The 23078-nt window shown below is 46.4% G+C and overlaps 1 long non-coding RNA gene across 1 annotated transcript in view; it reads right to left on the reverse strand.

Moving 5' to 3' along the window:
• Positions 1 to 23078, reverse strand: part of LOC137628332 (uncharacterized) — a 36305-nt gene that overhangs the window by 7079 nt on the left and 6148 nt on the right. The window contains exons 2-3 of the long non-coding RNA XR_011041334.1: positions 7926 to 8070; positions 6239 to 6370 (exon numbers count right to left, since the gene is read on the reverse strand). This is a non-coding gene — a long non-coding RNA (uncharacterized lncRNA). The remainder of the gene's footprint in view (positions 1 to 6238; positions 6371 to 7925; positions 8071 to 23078) is intronic.

Consider the following 23078-nt stretch of genomic DNA (forward strand, 5'->3'; position numbering starts at 1 on the left):
CCGCTAAAATCAAAAGATTGCGGAAGACTCTCCGTCTCCACATACAACAAAAAAGACAATAGTTTCAAGAGAAGAAAAAAGGTATTAGGATTAGGGGAAGGTAGTGGTAGAACCTTCACTCGCTGCTACGAATGGTCCCAAAGTGTAGCAGTCCTCGTAAAGACTGGACATTCTTTAAATAATGTGAAGCGAACACAGATTTACTCCTCCAGTAGGTTGCGTCCATAATGCTTCGTAAGGATCGATTTTGCTTGAAAGCCACTGACGTTGCCACTGCTCTGACTTCATGAGTCTTTACTTTCAATAACCGAAGGTCAGTCTCACCGCAGTGAGCGTGAACCTCTCTAATTAAAAATCTAACAAAATATGATAAGGCGTTCTTTGACATCGGTAGGGAGGGCTTTTTGACCGAACACCATAGAGCCTCTGATTCGCCTAGCAAATTTTTGGTTTTGTCAAGATAAAATTTAAGTGCTCTTACAGGGCACAGAACTCTTTCTATCTCATTACCAACCACATCTGACAGGTTGGGAATCTCAAAAGATTTTGGCCATGGATGAGAAGGTCGCTCATTCTAGGCCAGGAAACCAAGCTGCAAGGAGCATACTGCCTTAATAGAACAGAAGCCGATGTTCTTGCTGAAGGCATGAAACTCACTAATTCTCTTTGCAGTAGCAAGACTCACTAGAAAAAGTTTCTTCAGAGTAAGGTCTTTGAAAGAGGCTGAGTGCAAAGGTTCAAATTTCTCAGACATAAGAAATTTAAGGACAACATCCAAGTTCCAAGCTGGCGTCACTATCCAATGCTCCTTGGAAGTCTCGAAAGACTTGAGAAGATCTTGAACGTCTTTATGGTTCGAGAGGTCCATGTTCCTGTGTCTGAACACTGCATCTAACATGCTCCTGTAACCTTTAATAGTAGAGGCAAAAAAGTCAGCGATTTGCGCTATAGAGGTATAGGACGACGAAACAGAGGTGACCTTGCACCAATCTCGAAATACCTCCCATTTGGACTGGTAGATCCTAATGGTAGAGGATCTCCTTGCTCTGGCAATAGCCCTAGCTGCCTCCTTCGAAAACCCTTGAGCTCTAGAGAGTCTCTCAATAGTCTGAAGGCAGTTAGACGAAGCGTGTGGAGGCTTTGATGGAATCTTTTCATGTGAGGTGGCTGGAGTAGGTCCAACGTCATTGGCAGCTCCTTGGGATGTCCACCAGCCATTGATTTACCTCGGTGTTCCAATGCCTTGAGGGCCAGAGGGGAGCAACCAACATCAACCTGGTCCCTTCGTGATAGGCGAACTTCTGCAGAACTTTGTGAAGGATTTTGAAGGGAGGAAACGGATAAATTTCCAGGTAAGACCAGTCCAGTAAGAACGCATCGATGTGGACTGCCTCTGGATCTGGAACTGGAGAGCAGTAAGTTGGAAGTCTCTTCGTTATCGAGGTCGCGAACAGGTCTATGGACGGACGACCTCATATCCGCCATAGTTTCTCGCACACCTCCTGATGAATAGTCCATTCTATGGAAATGACTTGTCCTATTCTGCTGAGGCAGTCTGCCATCACATTCCTTTCTCCCTGAATGAATCTTGTAAGAAGGGAGATGTTTTTTTCCTTTGACCAAACTAGGAGATCCCTTGCGGTTAAGTAAAGAGACTGCGAGTGGGTCCCGCCTTGTTTGGAGATGTAGGCTAATGCTGTGGTGTTGTCCGCGTTTACCTGCACCACCTTGTTCCGAATCAATCCTTCGAAACTCTGCAAGGCCAAAAGAACTGCAAGAAGCTCCTTTTGGTTGATATGAAGCTTTACCTGGTCTTTGGACCAAAGGCCCGAGCACTCTAGTTTGCCTAGTGTTGCTCCCCACCCCAAGCCCGAAGCGTCTGAGCACAACATATGGTCTGGGCTCTGGTGTGCGAGAGAGAGGCCTTCCTGAAGTCTGAGATTGACGTCCCACCATTTCAGGCAAGTCTTGACCATTTTTGTGAGTGGAGTGGAAACTGCTTCCAAGCCCTTCTCCTTGTCCCAATGCTGGTTGAGGTGAAACTGGAGAGGGCATAGATTGAGTCTTCCCAGGGGGAGAAACTGCTCCACCGACGAGAGAGTTCCCAAAAGACTTATCCACAATCTTACAGAACAACTGCTCTTTTTCTGATAAAGACGAATCTTAGAGAAATTGCTCTAGTCTTGTGGGCGATGGAAAAGCCTGAAAAACTAGACTCCGTATCTCCATCCCCAAATAGAGAATAGTTTGAGATGGGGTCAGTTGCGACTTCTCCTTGTTTACTACGAGACCCAACTCCTTGGCTAGGTCCAAAGTCCATCTGAGATCCTTCAGACAGCGATTGAAGGATGACGCCCTGAGTAACCAGTCGTCTAGGTATAGGGAGGCTCTGACACCTGTCGAATGCAGGAAGCTCACTACATTCCGCATGAGCTTTGTAAATATAAGAGGAGCAGTGCTGAGGCCGAAGCACAGAGCTCACTGGTACACTTCCTTCCCATACACGAACCTTAGATAACGTTGGAAGGTCGGATGGATCGGGATATGGAAGTATGCGTCTTGGAGATCGAGAGAGACCATCCAGTCGCCTTCCCTTACTGCTGCCAGAACAGACTTGAAAGTTTCCGTAATGAACTTTGTTTTCAGGATGAATACATTGAGCGCGCTTACGTCCAGCACTGGTCTCCAACCTCCTGTGTTCTTTGGAACCAGGAAGAGGCGGTTGTAAAAGCCTGGATATTGATGGTTCAAAACCTTCACCACCGCTCCCTTCTCTAACAAAAGAGACACCTGAAGGTGTAAGGCTTGTCTTCTTGCTTCCTCTCGGTATCTGGGAGAGAGATCTATCGGATTTTGAACAAGAGGAGGTTTCTTTATAAAGGGAATTTTGTACTCCCTCCTTCAATAAGAGGACAGACCATTGGTCCGCTCCTCTTCTCTCCCACGCCTGCCAGAAGTTCTTCAATCTGGCCCCTACTGCTGTCTGAAGTTGTGGGCAGTCAGACTGCCACGACTAGATCTAGCTCCCCTCCTCTTACCTTGTCTTCCATCAGAACGAGAGTTGCCTCTGTTGGAGGCTCTGCCACGAAAGAGAGGAATAAACCTAGAAGCAGGGGTATCCAACTTCGGTTTGTTGCTAGAAAACGACGACGGCAAAACCTTGCGAGCCGTTTTAGCAACTAGATCATGGGTATCCTTCAAGGCAAGAGATGACGCTATATCCTTCACAAGAGCTTGGGGAAAAAGTGAACGAGAGAGAGGTGCAAGAAGAAGTTCCGACTTCTGACAAGGAGTAACTCCCATGGCTAAGAAAGAGCACAATGACTCCCTCTTCTTAATTACACCTCAGTAAAAATGGCAGCAAGCTCGTTGGATCCATCCCTTACTGCTTTGTCCATACAGGACATAATGTGAACCCAGAATCATTATTAAAAGGCGACACCTTCTTGCTCAAGGCTCCCAACGACCAGTCCAGAAAGTTGAGGACTTCAAATGCACGGAAGACTCCCTTGAGTAGATGGTCAAGTTCCGAGGTAGTCTACAACACCTTTGAGCGTCTCATGGCTAGACGACGAGGAGAGTCTACCAGGCTTGAGAAGTCACCCTGGGCAGAGGCAGGTACTCCCAAGCCGAGAACTTCTCCTGTGTCATACCAGACGCTCGAACGAGAAGCAAGTTTAGATGGAGGGAAGGCAAAGAAGACTTTCCAAGACTTCTTTTGGTCTGCAACCAATCTCCCAGCAGACGCAAAGCCCTCTTAGACGACCGAGAGAGCACCAATTTAGTAAAAGAGGGGGCTTTAGCGAGTGTGGGACAGCAGAAACAAAATGCGACGGGAAAACTTCTTTAAAAACAGTCATTATCTTCTTAAAATCCAGAGATTGTTGGACAGCTCTAGGTTCCTCTTCTTCAGACAAGATACCCAATGGTACATAGTGGAAAGGGGGTCATCTGCTTCCTCCTCAGAGTAAACTTCATCCGAAAGAACAATATTCTTACGAGATGGCAAATCCACAAGAAGTCGAGAAGGCAAAGCTTGACAGCCTACATCAACCTGCCGATGAGTAACATGCAGAGCATGAGGGTCGACGTCACGTCGGGACTGCATTGACTGACGCTCAACGTCACGTCGAAGCTGGCGATCGGCGTCACGTTTGACAGCATGCCTAACACTAGGGGTCACGTCAGCGTGACGTGAAACTTCACGCTTAGAAGTCTGATGAGAAGCGTCATGCTTATCAGAACCGTGACGCTCCGCAAGCGAGGGTTCCTGTCGATCAGGAGCTGGACAGTAGGACTGCATTAAAGTGGACAGCTTCGACTGCATGTCCTGCAGCACGCTAAAATTAGGATCCCGAACAAGAGGATCAGAACGTGTCTTCGGCAACGTCTGTTCCGCAACGTCAGTGATGATAACGGAAGCAGCAGCACTCACGTCAAGTCTGGAAAGTCCAGACAAAACAACAGCACCGTGACCCTGTGCAGGAGCCTCCGGAGCAACAATACCAGACGTTATAAAGGAACGTTTGGCAGGCGAGCCTTCCTCCGATGAAGGTATACGTTCTGGACTGCACCAATGACTGCAACCAGGACGTTGACTTTGTTCTGAAGGAACCAATTTCCTCTTAAGAGGTCGGGAAACCTGACGCCAGGATTTCCTACTGACGTTAACGTCTTCGGAGGATGAGGAGAACTGTCTCTCACCTCTCCCATAATAAGGACGATCGTGAGGAGCAACGTCTGCAACTCGTGAGGGAACGTCTGTTCGTGGTTTGACATTCCTTCTCCCAGGGGTTGGGGAGCTTGAAAGAGGTCTCAGACTGGGTGAACGGCAAGTACGAACAGACGAACCCTCTGCAACACTGATTTTTTGCACTTTTCACACTAACACTTGCACTTTTAAGCACTTTTAAACAATTTTACATCGGACATGAGTTAATTCCTATCCGTAGCCAGCGATTCGACATTGGCACCAAGAGCATGAATCGCCTTCATCATGTCCATCAATGAAGGCTCGTTAGGGTTAGTAGGGGGTTCAGAAACTACCACTACAGGGGGAGGAAAAGGTTCAGGGACATGGGGAGAGGAAAATTCTCGAGAATGAGAAGAGCTTCTTCTGACCCTATCTCTCTCTAACTTACGAGTATACTTTTCATACTCAAGCCACTCGGTATCTGATAAAATTACACATTCATCACATCGCTCCCCCAACTGACATATCTTACCTCTACATTTGTTACAAATAGAGTGGGGGTCGATGGAAGCCTTTGGAAGGCGTCTGTTACAGCCGTTAGCACATTTCCTATACACAGGGGAAGGGTTAGCTATTTTGGAACATCCACACACACACACAGAGAGAGAGAGAGAGAGAGAGAGAGAGAGAGAGAGAGAGAGAGAGAGAGAGACCAAGTGGAAGCCATAAACCAAAAACAAGTACTTCACCAAAGCTGTAGAAACTTGAGGTCAGCACGAGCAAGAAAATCAACGTTTACGCCACAGCGGCAGAGAAGAACAGGGGACTTGAGGAATGGTTACAGTATCCTGGCGAGTGGTGGCGCTAGTGTACACCTAGCAACCCAACCTACGATCGCCCGCGACTTTTGAATTTCTGCCAGACGTCGTAGACGTTAGCTATATGTATATATATCCACCGGCTAAGTTAAATGTTTAAAAATTGCAAAATAACAAAGTCGGAGATTATTTGTATTTTTCCTAGCATATAAACCTGGAACTACTTATAGGGGTTATTACTTTTTGGCAAAGCTGAAAGACTAGCCAAGACAATTTTAGCGAGGGATAACTAACCCCATCCGCTAGTTGGTGGGGGGGGGGGGGGGGGGGGGTAGACCGGCTATCCCGATCACTCACACCAGTCGGCTGAGTAACCACTTTTGCTTTCTGGCAGGACTTCTTGGGGGACAGGGTGGTGGGCCAATTTGTATAAATAGCTCCAGGTTTGTATGCTGCGAAAAATACAAACCATCTCCAAATGTTATTTGTTCCGCCGCAAATACAAACCCTTCGCTATTTATAAGAGCGACTTACTCTTAGGAGAAAGTCATACCAACTGGTCTTCACATCTCCAGCCACTCATAAATCTATCAACAAGCAAGAATTGCCTAAAAAACGGCTGAAAGAATCATAGCATTAAACCCTATTTCATCAAAATTGTGGACTAACGCTTACAAAACTTTGCCACATTATTAGAGAATGTAAACAATCCTCTCATGCTACTCACCATAATTTCAAAACTCTTCTTGGCGATACAAGCACTTCCTCATATCTAACTTCTGAAGTTCTCAAATTTGGCAATTAATTTCTTTCACCTTTAGCAGCACTGTTATTTGTCGATAATTTCTTCAAAACTGACCTAGAATGAGAAAAAAAATAACAGTAAAACTTGGCTGAATTTAGCAGTTCCAGAGAAACATACTTAATACTACAGTACATACAACTGAACAAGAACACATATACAATGAATTAAACCAGGTTCTATACTGACAGGTACAGAATGTTTATAACTTCTCATATTCACAATTTATACTGTCAATAAGATTTGCAATACACCACATTGACAAATCATACTCTTGAAGCTCTTGGCACCATTGCCATTTTTTCTTTTTTCATAGCCTCATACTTCATTATTGAAAGGGCAGAGATTATCTAGCCCATGATTCCCACTCTACTCTTGCATAGCTGGCCAGATTAGATATAGGAGGGAATCTCATACTCCATAATTGAACTTGTAAAAACTTAACTTTTAGATTAATCTTGAGGTAATTTTCAGGTTACCATAGTGCTATAAAATCAAAATAAATATTCCTTTCTGGATGGATGGAAAAAAAAATTTGCACTACCTCAACACTTTCTTTGAAACTATTTTACCTATAATAGCCAAGTTTCAAAATAATACTAAATAAATGGGTATACTTTTTGAAATGAGATTGAGGACTATGCTCTTTTATTGTTTCACAACCCAGAAAGACTGATCTTCGATGACAACTTCTTGGTTCTGCCAGTGCTAAAGAGAGAGACTCTCAAGCCCAAGATGTTGAGTCCTCTTCAGATAGCACAGCAGTTCCACCAGTTCTTTCTAACTCAACTCTTTAAATATTTCAATGGACATTCTAACTTTCCTGTAGACATTCCTAATGGAAGCTTTGTATATTTTATACATGTAGGAACATACAATGAACTTCACTTCCACAGATGTAGATCTTTCTTTCTCAAATTGTTGCCCAATTGAGAGAAGTGATCCACCTTTAATACCACTCATCAAAGCTTCCGATCTAATAGCTTAGATGTGAGGTAATAAGCAAACCATCTGAAGCAGGTCTGCAAATAACCGGCAACTGAAGAAACCAAGTGACAAAGAGAATGAAGCATCTATACCACTTGATGCTTGAATGTTCATCCCATTAAGTGCATGTGTTTATTGAAGGAAAGAAAATTAGAAATTTAAATTTCAAAATTTTGCCGGTTAAGGTCGATTAAGTAGAGCTTCTGGAGATAAAACAATATGAACATCAGGAGATTTAAAGAAATAATGGCAACTGCATACTTTGCACAGAATTCTTATGACCAAAAGTGCTTCATGGAAATAATAGCAATTGCATGCTTAGCACAATTCTTATGACCAAAAGTGCTGGTATACATATGATACTGCACTTCAAAAAGGATACATTTTCAGAATGAGAAGAAATATTAATGCCAATATTCTACTACCATTAGCAAAAGGTAAATTGACTAATTGTGCTGATTTCTAGAGCATACTGTATAACATAACCATAAATATATTCTATACTTCATTAATAATTTTAATCTAGTACAGCATACAGTAATAGCACCTTAAATAAACTGTTACACTATATACCAATAAACTAAACTAGGTACAGTACTTATATAATAATGTTTACCATACTTACAAATAACAGTATACACCGCAGGGCAAAATGATTGCAATACCAAGACGTCATCAATAAATCACCTTAGTGAATCAGGTTTGTTAAATTGTGAGCACCATCTAACAACTTCCCAACTTAGTAGCACATGATCAACCTTCGGCGGCATCTGAAATATCAAATTAATTAATTTTGAGTCACCATTATAATGATAAAGTTTTAATTTGAATTATAGGGAATATTTCATACCTACAATCACAAGGAAATGAAAGCAGTTATTATTAAACATTAGCAGATCATATCAGTTACCGTATTGTCCATATTTTTCATTCTCAAGAGCTTGTTATCTGAGCAAAAGGCAAACAATTTTGAGACTAAAAACCTATCAATGCAGTTACTGTTACCCATTAAGGTTCATTATTTCACTTCAGTTTTACATTCACAATTTACTGGCCATTACTAAATAAAGACTAGCAAAGCTCCACATATTGGAATGCATTTTATGGAAAAATTAAAGACCCAATGAAATAGCAAAAAATAAATATTGTACAACTGAAAAATAAAAAAGCAATAAACTACATGATTCAACAGTCCCTTTCATTTTTATTAAATATTAACCAGCAAAACTTAATATAGAATTTTACATAACTGATTTTGAATAAATTTTGATAGTTTAGAAAAAATCAAATACCATTTTGGTATACAGTGCTGAAAAAATTGTAAAGAATAGAATGAGTATTATAGTTTTTCATTACTCTTACATAATACCACACAAATGTGAAAAACAATAAGCTAGTTACTGGCAGTTGGTGGATATATCCTGCCCTATCACCAGTACAGAGTAGCCACTTTGACCTTCCTCGGGATTTACGAGAGGATTGTGGTGGGAACATTAACCGAAAGTTCAAAACTACTTTAAAATGTGCAATTTATTCCTACACTAATACAAACCCTCTTCTTTTGAAAGAAAACTTATCTTTTGGAATGAGAAAGGTCTTACAACCAAGCTAGCTAGTCTAAAATCCTGGGATGTCAAAGCACTTGGACTCTAAGAGGTGCAAAAAAATGTTAACTCCAGTCTACCTAACTGCCAGAAAAAAATTGAGTAAGAAATATACTACTCATCAAAAGAAATCAATTGCATACATTTCATCTTTCTTCACCCTTAAAAGGAGGATGGGGAAGATACTTCTATATTTGAATCCACAGAAACATTGCTCGGTACAGATCCTTACCTGAATAAATGTCGGATCAATTACCGTAAATAATGCACGACCACAACACCCAAAGGGAGGGAAATGAAAGGAAAAAGCCCACACATTCCATCCCTCTTGCTAGACTATGTTGTGACCTCTATTTTAGAAGACATGCAACAACCTGCTGGGCTACCACTGGTTCATGGGTAAACATGCAAGGACTTGTGGGTATACTACCACACAATGTGGGCCGCGAAGACTATCTGGCATTTCCATACTTTGGCCCTGAAAACTTGTGCCACCAACAGGTTCTTCCTAAAGGATAAAGTTGACACAATGACTTTATGAGAGCATGTTTGTGTGGGTTCCTTAGGATTCTTAGCTCCTGAAGCCATGAGAGTATGTTTTTGGAATTCATCTTTAACCTGCCTATGGAAATTAAAATATTTCAGTGCTGAGGCATGACGTGCCAAATCCATTTCAGGATATTCCATAGTGCCCTTACAGGACAAAGAAGCAAATCATCCGGATTACTGGACGCATCCTTAATGGGAGAAATGGCAAAGGACTCAAATATGGGGACAAGGATAAAGGGTTGTGCATCTTTACAATAAACTGTGGAACAGGTGACAGACAACTTCCTCAGTTGAATACTGTAATAACATAAAAAATGCCATGTAGCTTACCTACCTGGTTTGCTGAGGCTAAAGCAAGAAGAAAGACAGTCTCAAGTGTCTAATCCTTATAGGAACTTGGCCTCAAAGGTTCCTATGAGCCGAGGGACCAGAGATCTCAGGTGAAATTTCATGCAAATGGCTCGAGTTCTCCTAGAGGACCAGTCTGCACAAAATATCTCACGAACACCTACACAGGTGTTGCAGACTAGACAGACACAGCAAGGGAAGCTTGAGACAGACACTTTCCAAATTTTCGCATTGACAGAGCATCAATGATGCCCAAGGTGGGCCACAACTTCCTTAGGTCCAGGACACTGCTGTCAGTCTGTGTACAGCTAAAGAATCTCGAGATGAAGGAGCAAGTGTTTTACTATTACCACCTTTTCCAAAGGTTGCCCAGAGGGCAAGTTGAAGTATCCTTACCCACAAATGAATTCTTCCAGAGGACTCACCCTTAAAGGCACCCTAGGGGAAGATAGGTCAGGAAACATCACAAATTGAGCTATAAAATTTCTTGGTCATTTCAAACACCCAAACTGAATAGTCCTTCGTGGCAAATTGCACCCACTGCAGAGATGGTCATGAACCGTACTCGTCACAGTGCAATAACTGCGAAGTCATGGCCCCTGCAAAAATACATATGAATGACCGGGATCAACGGTAGACTTTGATAAACCTGCCACACACTTTCCAGGGGTACCTGGACACAAACTTATGTCTCCATTATATTGTCCATTTAGTCTTGGAAACTGAAAGCAAAAGATTTACACAGCCAAATTTGAGTAGGCCGCGAAAGTCCATGCATACTGCTTGCAGCCAAAGTCAACTCTAGTCTTGCTGACTGACAGGTGGGTGCTTGCGATTACCAGCCAACTGCTGGTAGTAATAACTATATGTTAAACTTTAATGGCAGTTCCAGTTTCTCTAAAATTATTATTATCATCATTATTATTACTAAGTTACAACTCTAGTTGGAAAAGCAGGATGCTATAACCCCAAGGGTTCCAACTGAGAAAAATAGCTAGGTTAAGAAATAAGGAAACGGATAAACTATATGAGAAGTAATGAATAATGAATACAGTACTGTATAAAAAATGTCTCAAAACAGTAACATTAAAATAGATCTGTCATATATGAATTATGAAGAGAGACTTCTGTCAGTCTGTTTAACGTAAAAAAAAATTCACTAAGTTTTGAACTTCTGAATTTCCACCGTTTCAACTGCCTGATTAGGAAGACTATTCCACAATCTAGTCACAGCTGGAATAAAACTTCTAGAATACTGTGTAGTATTGAGCCTTGTGATGGAGAAGGCAAGACCGTTAGAATTAAATGCACACTTATAACAAATTTTTAAGTAATTTGTATTTTTCCTAGTACACAAACCTGGAGCTATTTATAGGGGTAGAGTATACTATTGGCGTAGCTGAAAGACAAGCCATAATAATTTTAGTGAGGGATAACTACCCCATCCGCTAGTTAGCGGGTGGGGGGTGGGGTAGACTGGCTACCCCGCTCACTCACACCTATCGGCTGAGTAACCACTTTGCTTTATGGCAGGACTTCTCGGGGGACAGGGTGGCGGGCCAATTTGTATAAATAGCTCCAGGTTTGTATACTAGGAAAAATGATATTTTGATTATAAAATAAATTTTTGAATATACTTACCCGGTGAATATATAAATAGCTGACGTCTCCGACGGCTCGACAAAAACACAAAAACTTGCGAGCGATCGCCATGAAGGTTGCGGGTGTGCCCACCAGCGCCGACTATCGGCCAGATACCGCATATACTTGTAAACAGCTCCAGTTCTTCTCATTCCACTGGGTCTCTATCGGGGAGGAAGGGAGGGCCTTTAATTTATATATTCACCGGGTAAGTATATTCAAAAATTTATTTTATAATCAAAATATAATTTTTAAATATTAAACTTAGCCGGTGAATATATAATAGCTGATTCACACCCATGGTGGTGGGTAGAGACCAGTATTAATACAATAAAGGCGTATATGCTTAGAGTTTTTGACAGTTATATCATAACAAAACCCAAATAAATATAGGTACCTGGTAAGGAAGCTGACTCTGACGATTACTCTGCCTTATTAGTCCGCTTTCCTCACGAAGCCCAACCATCCTCTCAGGATGCTGAAAGACTCCCAGGAGCTGTTGTATCCAGGGCGACCACCCATACAACAGGACCTCATCAAAACCCTTAATCTGGGCGCTCTCAAGAAACGACATTTGACCACCCGCCAAATCAAAAAGGGTGCGAAAGGCTTCTTAGCCTTCCGTACAACCCAAAACAAGATTAAAAACATTTCAAGAGAAGATTAAAAGGATATTGGAATTAAGGGAATGTAGTGGTAGAACCCTCACCCACTACTGCACTCGCTGCAACGAATGGACCCAGTGTGTAGCAGTCCTCATAAAGAGTCTGGACGTCTTTTAAGTAAAATGAAGCGAACACCGACTTGTTCCTCAAAAAGGTCGCGTCCATAATACTTCGCAGAGATCTGTTTTGCTTAAAGGCCACGGAAGTTGCTATCGCTCTTACTTCGTGCGTCTTGACCTTAAGCAAGCAACGATCTTTTTCACTTAAGTGAGAATGAGCCTCTCGGATTAAAAATCTAATAAAATACGATAAAGCATTTTTAGACATAGGCAATGAGGGCTTCTTAACTGAGCACCACAAGGCCTCAGATCCACCTCGTAAGGATCTGGTACGAGCTAAATAAAACTTAAGAGCTCTAACTGGGCACAGTACTCTTTCAAGCTCGTTGCCTACAATCTCTGATAGGCAAGGTATATCAAACGACTTAGGCCAAGGACGAGAAGGCAGTTCATTTTTGGCCAAGAAACCAAGCTGAAGCGAACATGTGGCTTTATCTGTAGAAAAGCCGATGTTTTTACTAAAGGCATGGATCTCACTGACCCTTTTAGCCGAAGCCAAGCACACTAAGAAAAGCGTCTTGAGGGTGAGATCCTTCAGGGAGGCTGAATGTGATGGCTCAAACCTGTCGGACATTAGGAACCTTAGGATCACGTCTAAGTTCCATCCAGGAGTTGCCATACGACGCTCCTTAGAGGTCTCGAAGGACTTAAGGAGATCTTGGAGATCTTTATTATTGGACAGATCTAAGCCTCTATGTCTGAACACAGAAGCCAACATGCTCCTGTAGCCCTTAATAGTGGGAGCCGAGAGGGAGCGAACATTTCTCAGATGCAGGAGAAAGTCTGCAATTTGGGCTACAGAGGTACTGGAAGAGGAAATGGATGATGACTTGCACCAGTCTCTAAAGACTTCCCACTTCGACTGGTAGACCTTGATGGTAGAAGCTCTCCTAGCTCTCGCAATCGCTCTGGCTGCCTCCTTCGAAAAACCTCGAGCTCTTGAGAGTCTTTCGATAGTCTGAAGGCAGTCAGACGAAGCGCGGGGAGGCTTTGATGAAGACTCCTTACGTGGGGCTGCCGTAAGAGATCCATCCTTAAAGGAAGACTCCTTGGAACGTCTACCAGCCATTGAAGTACCTCTGTGAACCACTCTCGCGGGCCAGAGGGGAGCAACCAACGTCAACCTTGTCCCTTCGTGAGAGGCGAACTTCTACAGTACCTTGTTGATGATCTTGAACGGCGGGAATGCGTACGCGTCCAGGTAAGACCAATCCAGTAGAAACGCATCTATGTGGGCCGCCTCTGGATCTGGGACTGGAGAGCAATAGGTCGGGAGCCTTTTGGTCAACGAGGTGGCAAAGAGGTCTATGGTGGGTTGACCCCAAGTCACCCAAAGACTCTTGCACACGTCCTTGTGGAGGGTCCATTCTGTGGGGATCACCTGACCTCTCCGACTGAGACAGTCCGCCAAGACGTTCAAGTCCCCCTGGATGAATCTTGTCAACAGGGAGATGCCTCGATTTTTTGACCAGATGAGGAGGTCCCTTGCGATGACGAACAGTGTGTGGGAGTGAGTGCCTCCTTGCTTGGAGATGTACGCCAAGGCTGTGGTGTTGTCCGAATTGACTTCTACCACTTTGTTCCGAAGAATGCTCTCGAAACTCGTCAAGGCCAAGTGAACCGCCAACAGCTCCTTGCAGTTGATGTGCATGCTCTTCTGATCCGACGTCCAAAGACCCGAACATTCCAGACCGTCCAGAGTCGCTCCCCAACCCAAATCCGACGCGTCTGAGAACAACACGTGGTTTGGGTTCTTGACCGCCAGGGACAGACCCTCTCGCAGACTTATGTTGCTGTCCCACCAGTTCAGGCACGTTTTTACTGGCTCGGAGATCGGGATTGACACAGCTTCCAAAGTCTTGCTCTTGTTCCAATGGAAGTCTAGATGGAACTGGAGAGGGCGAAGGTGAAGTCTCCCTAGTGAGATAAATTGCTCCAGGGATGACAGTCCCCCTAAGAGGCTCATCCAACTTCTTACTGAGCAACGGTCTTTTTTCAGCATGAGGCGGACTTTGAGCAGGGCTTGCTCTATCCTGGTGGCAGACGGAAAAGCCCGAAAAACTAGACTGCGAATCTCCATCCCCAAATAGAGAATCGTCTGGGAGGGATTCAGTTGAGACTTTTCTAAGTTCACCAACAGTCCCAACTCCTTTGCCAGACCCAACGTCCTCCATTGAAGGTCCTGCAGACAGCGATGACGGGACAATGCTCTGAGAAGCCAGTCGTCCAGGTACAGGGAGGCTCGAATTCCCGATAAATGAAGGAATTTTGCCACATTCCTCATGAGCCTCGTAAACACGAGAGGAGCAGGGCTGAGGCTGCAGCACAGTGCTCGGAACTTGTACACCACATTCCTGTAAACAAACCTCAGGTCGAGAGAGACCATCCAGTCTCCCTCTCTGACCGCTGCTAGGACGGACTTCGTGGTCTCCATCGTAAATTTTGTTTTTACAACAAAAACGTTGAGCGCACTGACGTCCAGCACTGGCCTCCAACCTCCCGTATGCTTTGGGACTAGGAAGAGACGGTTGTAAAATCCCGGTGATTGAAGGTCCGAGACTTTCACCACCGCTCCCTTCTCTAGCAACAGAGAAACCTGCTGATGTAGAGCTTGTCTCCTTGACTCCTCTCGATACCTGGGAGAGAGGTCTAAAGGAACTGTTACTAGAGGAGGTCTGCGTACAAAAGGTATTTTGTACCCCTCCTTGAGCAACAACACAGACTCTTGGTCTGCACCCCTCTTCTCCCAGGCCTGCCAGAAGCTGTTCAGTCTGGCCCCTACCGCTGTCTGAGGACGTGGGCAGTCAGACTCTGCCACGGGAGGACTTGGATCCTCTCCTCTTGCCTCTTTTACCGTCGGCACGAGCGCCTCCCCTGCTGGGGGCTCTGCCACGAAAGGGCGGGATAAACCTAGTCGCTGGGGTATCGATCTTGGGTCTCACGACATAAGACGATGAAGGAGCACCCTTGCGAGCAGAAGTAGCCATCAGGTCGTGTGTATCCTTCTGCACCAGCGAAGCCGCAATGTCCTTGATCAGCTGTTGAGGAAACAAGGCAGCTGATAAGGGGGCAAAGAGAAGCTCCGACCTTTGACAGGGAGTCACTCCTGCCGAAAGGAACGAGCAAAGAGTCTCCCTCTTCTTCAGGACTCCAGCCGTAAAGGTAGCGGCGAGCTCATTGGAGCCATCACGGATGGCTTTGTCCATGCAAGACATAATAAGCACGGAAACATCCTGGTCGGCCGACGAGATCTTCCTGCTTAATGCTCCTAGAGACCAATCTAAGAAGTTAAAAACTTCGAAGGCCCTGTAAACCCCTTTAAGGAGATGGTCAAGGTCCGAGGAGGACCAACAAACTTTAGAGCGTCTCATGGCCAGGCGACGGGGAGAGTCTGCGAGGCTTGAGAAGTCTCCCTGGGCAGAGGCAGGGACTCCCAAGCCGAGAACTTCTCCCGTGTCATACCAGACGCTCGCTCTAGAAGCTAGTTTAAAAGGAGGGAAAGCAAAGGCCGTCTTCCCCAAACTCCTCCTGGTAACCAACCAGTCGCCTAGCAAACGTAAAGCCCTCTTAGAAGAGCGAGAGAGCACTAGCTTAGTAAAAGAAGGCTTCGAAGTAGCTAGGCCTAGCGCAAACTCTGACGGAGGCGAACGAGGAGCAGAAGTTACAAAATGGTCTGGGAAAAGATCCTTAAAAATCATCATGATTTTCTTAAAGTCCATAGAGGGTTGAGTAGCTTTAGGCTCTTCTCCGTCTGATAAAACACCCAAAGGAATATCAGTAGGCGGAGGATCAGCAACATCCTCATCTGAAGGAACCTTGTCCGACAATTGTCGAGTCTCAAGAAAAGGAGAGACCTGCCGCGGTGGCAATGCTTGACAGGCAAAGTCCACAAGCAAAGGAGCAGCAGTAGCAGTCAAGGAAGCGACGTCATGTCGCTGCTGAAAGGACTGACCAGCAACAACAACTGGAGTTGATGGACGCTCGACGTCAAGTCGAGACTGCCTTGACTGCCTAGACTGAGCAGTCAAAACAACCCTTGACAGCGGTGCTTGACGCTCAACGTCAAAACGAGGCAACTGAGCTGGTTGGCGAACGTCCTGAACGTCAACACGAGACTGCGGCAGCGGCTGAACGTCAACACGAGGCTGCGGCAGCGGCTGAAAGTCAACACGGGACTGCAGCGAGTGAGGATCCAAGTCACGTGACTGACGTGACAAACTACCGACATCACGTTTCATAACGTCAAAAGGACGAGTAAAAGCTCGTTTGGGCGGCTGACGGCCAGAGTCTCGATCAGCGTAACGGCGAGGATCATCGTGAACCTGCTCAACGGTATACTCCTCCATAAGGGAGGCAAGCTTAGTCTGCATATCCTGCAGGACAACCCATTTAGGATCAACAGGAGTTGGGACGGGCCGAGACGATGGTAACGTGTGTGTCGGCAAAACATTGCCTTTACTGAGACTCTCGGAGCCCGTGCTACGCTTACGTTTAATAGGCGAACAGTCTTCCGACGACTGCAAAGGGTCAGAGCTGTCCCAATGGCTACAGCCAGGACGCTGGACCTGTCCTGAAGGGACTGACTTCCGCTTCAAGGGTCTAGAAACCTTGCGCCAAGGTTTCTTTTGCGAGAAGCCTTCGGATGACGAGGAGAAAACAGCCTCGCTCGTCTTATGGTAGGGGCGATCTTGACGAGACACGCCCGATACCAAAGAGGGAACGTCTGTACGTTGGTTAAAGCCTCTCGTCCCCTTAAGTCCTACGACATTACTTCTCCCTGGTGCAGGGGAGCCTGAAAGAGGTCTCGGACTAGGGGAACGACAAGCACGAACAGACGAACCCTCGGTCGCAACACTAAAAACACTTTGCGCACTTATCACTTTATCCCCACGATTTTCTGATTTGGCACTCTGACACTTCAATAAATTCACATCCGACATGAGTTGATTACGGTCCGATGCTAAGGACTCAACTCTCTCGCCCAAAGCTTGAATGGCAAGCAACATATCCCGCATGGACGGTTCATGAGTGCTAGTAGAGGGTTCAGGAACAACTACTACAGGGGAAGGATTAGGTTCAGGGGCATGGGAGGAGGAAAATTCCAACGACCTAGAGGAGCTTCTCCTCACCCTATCTCTCTCCAGCTTACGAGAATATTTATCAAACTCTAGCCAGTCGAATTCCGACAAGACCACGCACTCATCACACCGATCTCCTAATTGGCAGGTTTTACCCCGGCAATTAGAACACACGGTATGTGGGTCGAGAGAGGCCTTGGGAAGACGTTTGTTACAATCCCTAGCATTACATTTGCGAAATTTAGGTCCAGGGATAGGAGAAGGGTCAGCCATATTGAACAGTCAAAGAAAATCCAAAACAAATCCAAAGTCATCAACAATAAACACTAGCCAAAAAAGGGTTCAAGAGTTTTAATTGAAGAGAAAAACACCTGTCACTGCGAAAGCTCAAAACAACCAAAAAGAAGTACTTCACCAAAAATGACGAAAACTCTAGGTCAACAGCGAGCGGAATCAACTTGTCGACAAGACCGACAGAGAAGAACTGGAGCTGTTTACAAGTATATGCGGTATCTGGCCGATAGTCGGCGCTGGTGGGCACACCCGCAACCTTCATGGCGATCGCTCGCGAGTTTTTGTGTTTCTGTCGAGCCGTCCGAGACGTCAGCTATTATATATTCACCGGCTAAGTTTAATATTTAAAAATACAAATTACTTACAAATTTGTTATTTCTTCCGGCGTAGATATAAACCATTTGCTATTTATACGGTGACTTACTCTTAGGAAGGAGGAAGTCCTCACCAACTGGCCTTGGTCATGACCCGGGGTCCTCTCTATTTCAATGTGATCGATAGTTGTAGGGACTCTACCCTCGCTAAAATCAAGTACCAATATGAGGTAATGCACTGATAGCGGCCTGCAGAAGCTTGTGTGAGTGGAACTAACAGTGAAGCTTGTCTTTAACATAGGAACTCGAGTACAAAACCTTTTGTTCTTAAAAGACTTAGCCAATACCCTCCCTCAAAAAGGTATTGGGGACATAAAGTATTCTTCTATACTTAAGAGGCACAAGGGAAATAGGTCTTACCTGCAGCGAGGTGAGGTCAGCTATGCTAAGGTGCTGTTTTCCCCAGAGGGGAGAAGGTGAAAGAAAGCAAGGACCCAGGCATTCTTACTCATTCACCCCAGATTAATCCGGGTAGCCTCAGCCTTCAACCCTCTGCCACTTGTCCATCAAGGAGCCCGAGGTGTTTAGACCATTTGTTGTGCGACCACCACAGGACCAATGGAAAAGGTCTCCCATGTTCTTGTGGTTTACGTCTTTCAGGTAGTGGGCTGTGAAGGTCATCTGACGCTTCCACACGGCCGCTTGCAATACCTGTGCCACAGAAAAATTCTTCTTGAACGCCAGAGATGTTGCAATGCCTGTGACGTCATGAGCTCTGGGTCGGTTGGACAGAGGATGATCTGGATATAGAGCGTATTCGATTACTTTCCTTATCCAGGAAATAGTATTACTTGTGACCCTCCTCTTGACCTTCCCCGTGCTGACAAAAAGTGCTCATACATGAGGGTGAGCTTTTGCTGTTTTTTATTAAGTAACACCTCAAGACTCCTCACTGGACATATTAACAGTTGGTCTGGATCTTCGGTTACAGAACGAAGACTCTCTATTTGAAATTGGCCGAACCTGGAGTCCGGCACACCCGGATTTTGAGTCTTAGCTACAAACTCAGGGACAAAGTTGAGGATTACTTCCCCCCCTCTCCTAGAGTGGGAGACATCAGCAGATTGACCATGAAGTTCGCTGACACTCTTGGCCGAAGCCAAAGCGAGCAGGAACACCGTCATCCACGTGAGGTTGCGATCTGAGGCCTGGCGTAGTGGCTCATAGGGGAAGCCCTTCAGAGACCTGAGGACCCGAACCACGTTCCAAGGGGGAGGTCTTAGCTCTGCCTGGGGGCCAGTAAGCTCGTAACTGCGTATGAGCAAAGAAAGTTCCGAGGAAGAAATATCGACTCTTTTCAGTCTAAAGACGAGACTCAAGACTGAGCGGTAGCCTTTGACTGCTGAGACAAAGAGAAGCTTTTCTTCCCGAAGGTATACAAGAAACTCCGCTATACAGTAGTTGGAACAGAGGCATCGAGGGGAGAGATACCCCTTCCACGACACCAACCACAGAAAACTGACCACTTTGCCTGGTAGACTGCCTCTGTGGATCTCCTGAGGTGTCCAGCCATTAAAAGCCTCATGTGAGGAGGTGCTGGATAGTCTCCAGGCGTGAAGTCGAAGCGAGGCTACAGCTCTGTGGAAGATGTTGGCATGAGGTTGTTTGAGCAGGTCGTGCTGTTGAGGAAGCTCCCTCAGGATCTCCGTGAGGAGATGCAGAAGGTCCGGGAACCATTCTGCATGATGACATAGCTATGCAATGAGGGTCATTTGCAAGTTGGTGCTTGCTCGTACCTGGTTGAGGACTTTTCTCATCAGACAGAATGGGGGAAACGCGTAAGCATCCTGGTGTATCCACCGTTGTTGAAAAGCATCTTGCCAAAGAGCTTGGGGATCGGGGACTGGGGAGCAGTACAATGGGAGCCTGAAATTCAGGGCCGTTGCGAACAGATCCACAGTCGGGGAACCCCACAAAGTCAGGACTTTGTTGGCTATCAGGGAATTCAAAGACCACTCGGTGCCAAATATTTGAGTCGCTCTGCTCAGCTTGTCTGCTAGCACATTCCGAGTTGTCCTCTGCCCCTTTGAGTCTCTCTACTGCAAGATGGCACAGCTGCTGCGAAAAGGTACTGCCCTGTTTACTTAGATAAGCTACTACCGTGGTGTTGTCGCTCATAAGCACCATGGAGTGCCACGCCAGGACCTGGTGGAACTCTTTGAGGGCCAGAAAAGCTGCCCTCATCTCTAAGAGATTTATGTGCTGGTACCTTTCTGATTCGTACCATTGGCCGGAGATGTAATGGTGCAGCACGTGAGCCCCCACCCTTCTTTTGATGCATCCGAAAAAAAGCATCAATTCCGGGGGAGAGATGAGAAGATCGACCCCTTTGCAGAGGTTCGGCTGCACCTGCCACCACCTGAGGTTCGACTGTTCCTCTAGCCCTAGGTGATCCCGGGAATCGGAGTGCTGGTTCCACAGGAATTTTAGTCGCCACTGGAGGGATCTCATCCTGAGGAGACTGTTGGGGACCAGTCGGGTAAGGGAAGAGAGGTGACCGAGAAGGCGAAGCCAAGACTGTGCCAGGAGCTCTTCCCGACTGAGGAAGACCTGTGCTATCTCCCTGTCTCTGGATCCTCTCGTCTGATGGAAACGCTTTATGCCTTAGGGTGTCTAATCGCATGCCTAGGTATCCCAGTTCTTGAGAGGGGAGCAGTTGAGACTTCGAGGTTTACCACGATCCCCAGATTGTCTCGGTGGCGGAGAAGGGCCGCCTCCGAGTCTGCCAGAATCAGCCAGTCGTCCTAGTATCTTAGGAGACGGATGCCGACACTGTGAGCCCAAGATGATACTAGGGCGAATACTCTCGTGAATACCTGGGGTGCTGTGGAAAGACCGAAACACAGTACCCTGAACTGGTAATGCTTCCAATTGAACATGAATCTCAGATACTTCCTGGAAGACGGGTGAATTGGGATCTGGAAGTATGTGTCCTTCAGATCTAGAGTGCACATGAAGTCCTGGGGTCTTATCGCTTGTCTGACTGTGTCAGCCGTCTCCATCTTGAAAGGTGTCTGTTCGACAAACCTGTTCAGGACCGAGAGGTCGATGACTGGTCTCCAGCCTCCAGACGCCTTTTTCACAAGAAAGAGTCTACTGTAGAACCCTGGGGACCAGTCGAGGACCTCCTGGAGAGCGTCCTTCTCCAACATGGACTGGACTTCTGCCCTGAGGGAAAACTCCTGTGCGGATCCCTTCGCACAGGAGTTCAATGGAATCGACACTCGAGTCAGTGGAGGGAGAGCGTGTGAACGGGATACGATACCCTGAACGAATCACCTCGACCGTCCAGGGTTCGGCCCTGTGGTGAAGCCACCTCTGCCAGCGGCTTTGAAGGCATCCCCCCCACAGGTGGGCAAATGGGAGGATTGCCTGTCTTATTGGGACCGGCCTCGGCCAGATCCCTTCTTACCCTTTCCTCCACGGAAGGACTTTTTGCTGTGAAAAGCCTGTTTTGCACCCTTTTTACCCTGATGTTTTGGGCCTCTAGCCCTTTTCGGCTGCAGGTTTTGCTGTGCTTTCCGCTGTGGCTGAGAGGGGTAAGGTCTAGCTGTTAAGACCTTTTGGATGAGGGAGTTCTGACTGGACTGCCTCCACCTCTCTGCCACCCACTCGACATCCTCGGGATGGAACAAAGAATTGCCCTCGAAAGGAGCATTTCTCAGACTCGATACTTCGGCCTGAGGGAGATGTCTATAGAGCTTGCCTATGACAGCATCTCTCCTCTTCAGGATAGTGTCGGCTCAAAGGTTCATTACCTGATGGGAGAGGAACTCAATGGCCAGAGTGCCAGACAATAGGAAAGTCTCCAAAGACTTCCTGGAGGACTCCCGAGACAGGTCTTTAGACCGCATCAGTTGTCCTAAGGATCCTAACCAGAAATCCCGCCATGAAGTAGCCTGCATGACGTACTTCGCCACCTTTTCCTGGTTTAGGATTTCAGAGGCCGAAAAGGAGACAGGAAGTCCCACAAGTTTCTCTAAGGGGGTGGCCTTCGAGAATGCCTCTATTGAGTGGTCAAGAGGCAGCGCTGGAAGAGATTCCCCAAGGATCTCGTAGTACCTCCTCTGAAACACATACGGAGGAGGTAAGAGCTTGGAGGACGAGTTGGAGCAGAGAGAAGAGTTGGACCCAGTTGCCTGGGACACAGCCATCTGTTTGGCACTCTTCAACCCTTTTGACCAGGGCAAAGCTGCACTGGTCCTATGAGGTTTCTGAGTGCCATAGAACTGGTCAAGGACCGTCTCCTTTCCATCTAGAGGGGCTGCCGATGGATCTGGAAGTCCATTGATGGAACGGATGCAGGCTAGGACCTGCCAGAAGGCGTGTTCCAACTCCTTCCTCTCATCCTCTGTAAGCTTAGGGCTAGCGGCTGCTGGCAGAGTGTCGTCCTTGAGATCGCTCTGCCCTTCCACGTCCAAGCTCTCATCCATAGGAGCCCAGCGTGGGTCGAAGTCGGCAACTGTACAGACTGGGGACAGGGAGACTACCGGGGAGGTGCTTGCTTCCGGCTACCTGGGAGGCAAAGAGGAAGGAAGCCTGGCCAAGGATTTGGGGATGGTGAACAAATCCTTCGGTTCCCTCCTACGAGGCCGGAGGTCTTCTGTCCCCAAGGACCTAGAGGACTCCGTCGGCTTACGAGTGGAATGCAAGTCCATTGCTGTACGGGGTGAATCCCGTCCGGTCGTAGGTCGTGCCTCCTTAGACGCTATCTCGACCGGTAAAGAAGGGAAGGAGTCTCCATAGTAAGTAACCCTATCCTCCTTGGGGGGGGCGAAGAACAAATCCTTTTCCTTTCCCCCTTAGGCCTGGCCTATGGCGTCTTGAACTACAGGGGACTACCCTGAGGTTCATGCCTACTCTCCTCTAGAGGTCTTTTGCGAGAGGATGATCCGTCTCCCCTTGCCTGAGGGAGAACTTCCGACCTCCTCCTAGGATCGGAGGGAGGAGAGGACCCTGGGAAGAGAGGAGGCGATAAGGGAATCATAGGTGTATCACCTAAGAACTGGGAGCAGGGAATGACTCCCTTCATAGCTTGGCGCATTACATTGAATAAGGTGCTAAGCCACGGGGGGTCACGGGCTCCTGAGGAACTAGGAGGAAGGT

This window comes from Palaemon carinicauda, chromosome 36 (genome assembly GCF_036898095.1).
Source record: "Palaemon carinicauda isolate YSFRI2023 chromosome 36, ASM3689809v2, whole genome shotgun sequence".
NCBI lineage: Eukaryota > Metazoa > Arthropoda > Malacostraca > Decapoda > Palaemonidae > Palaemon > Palaemon carinicauda.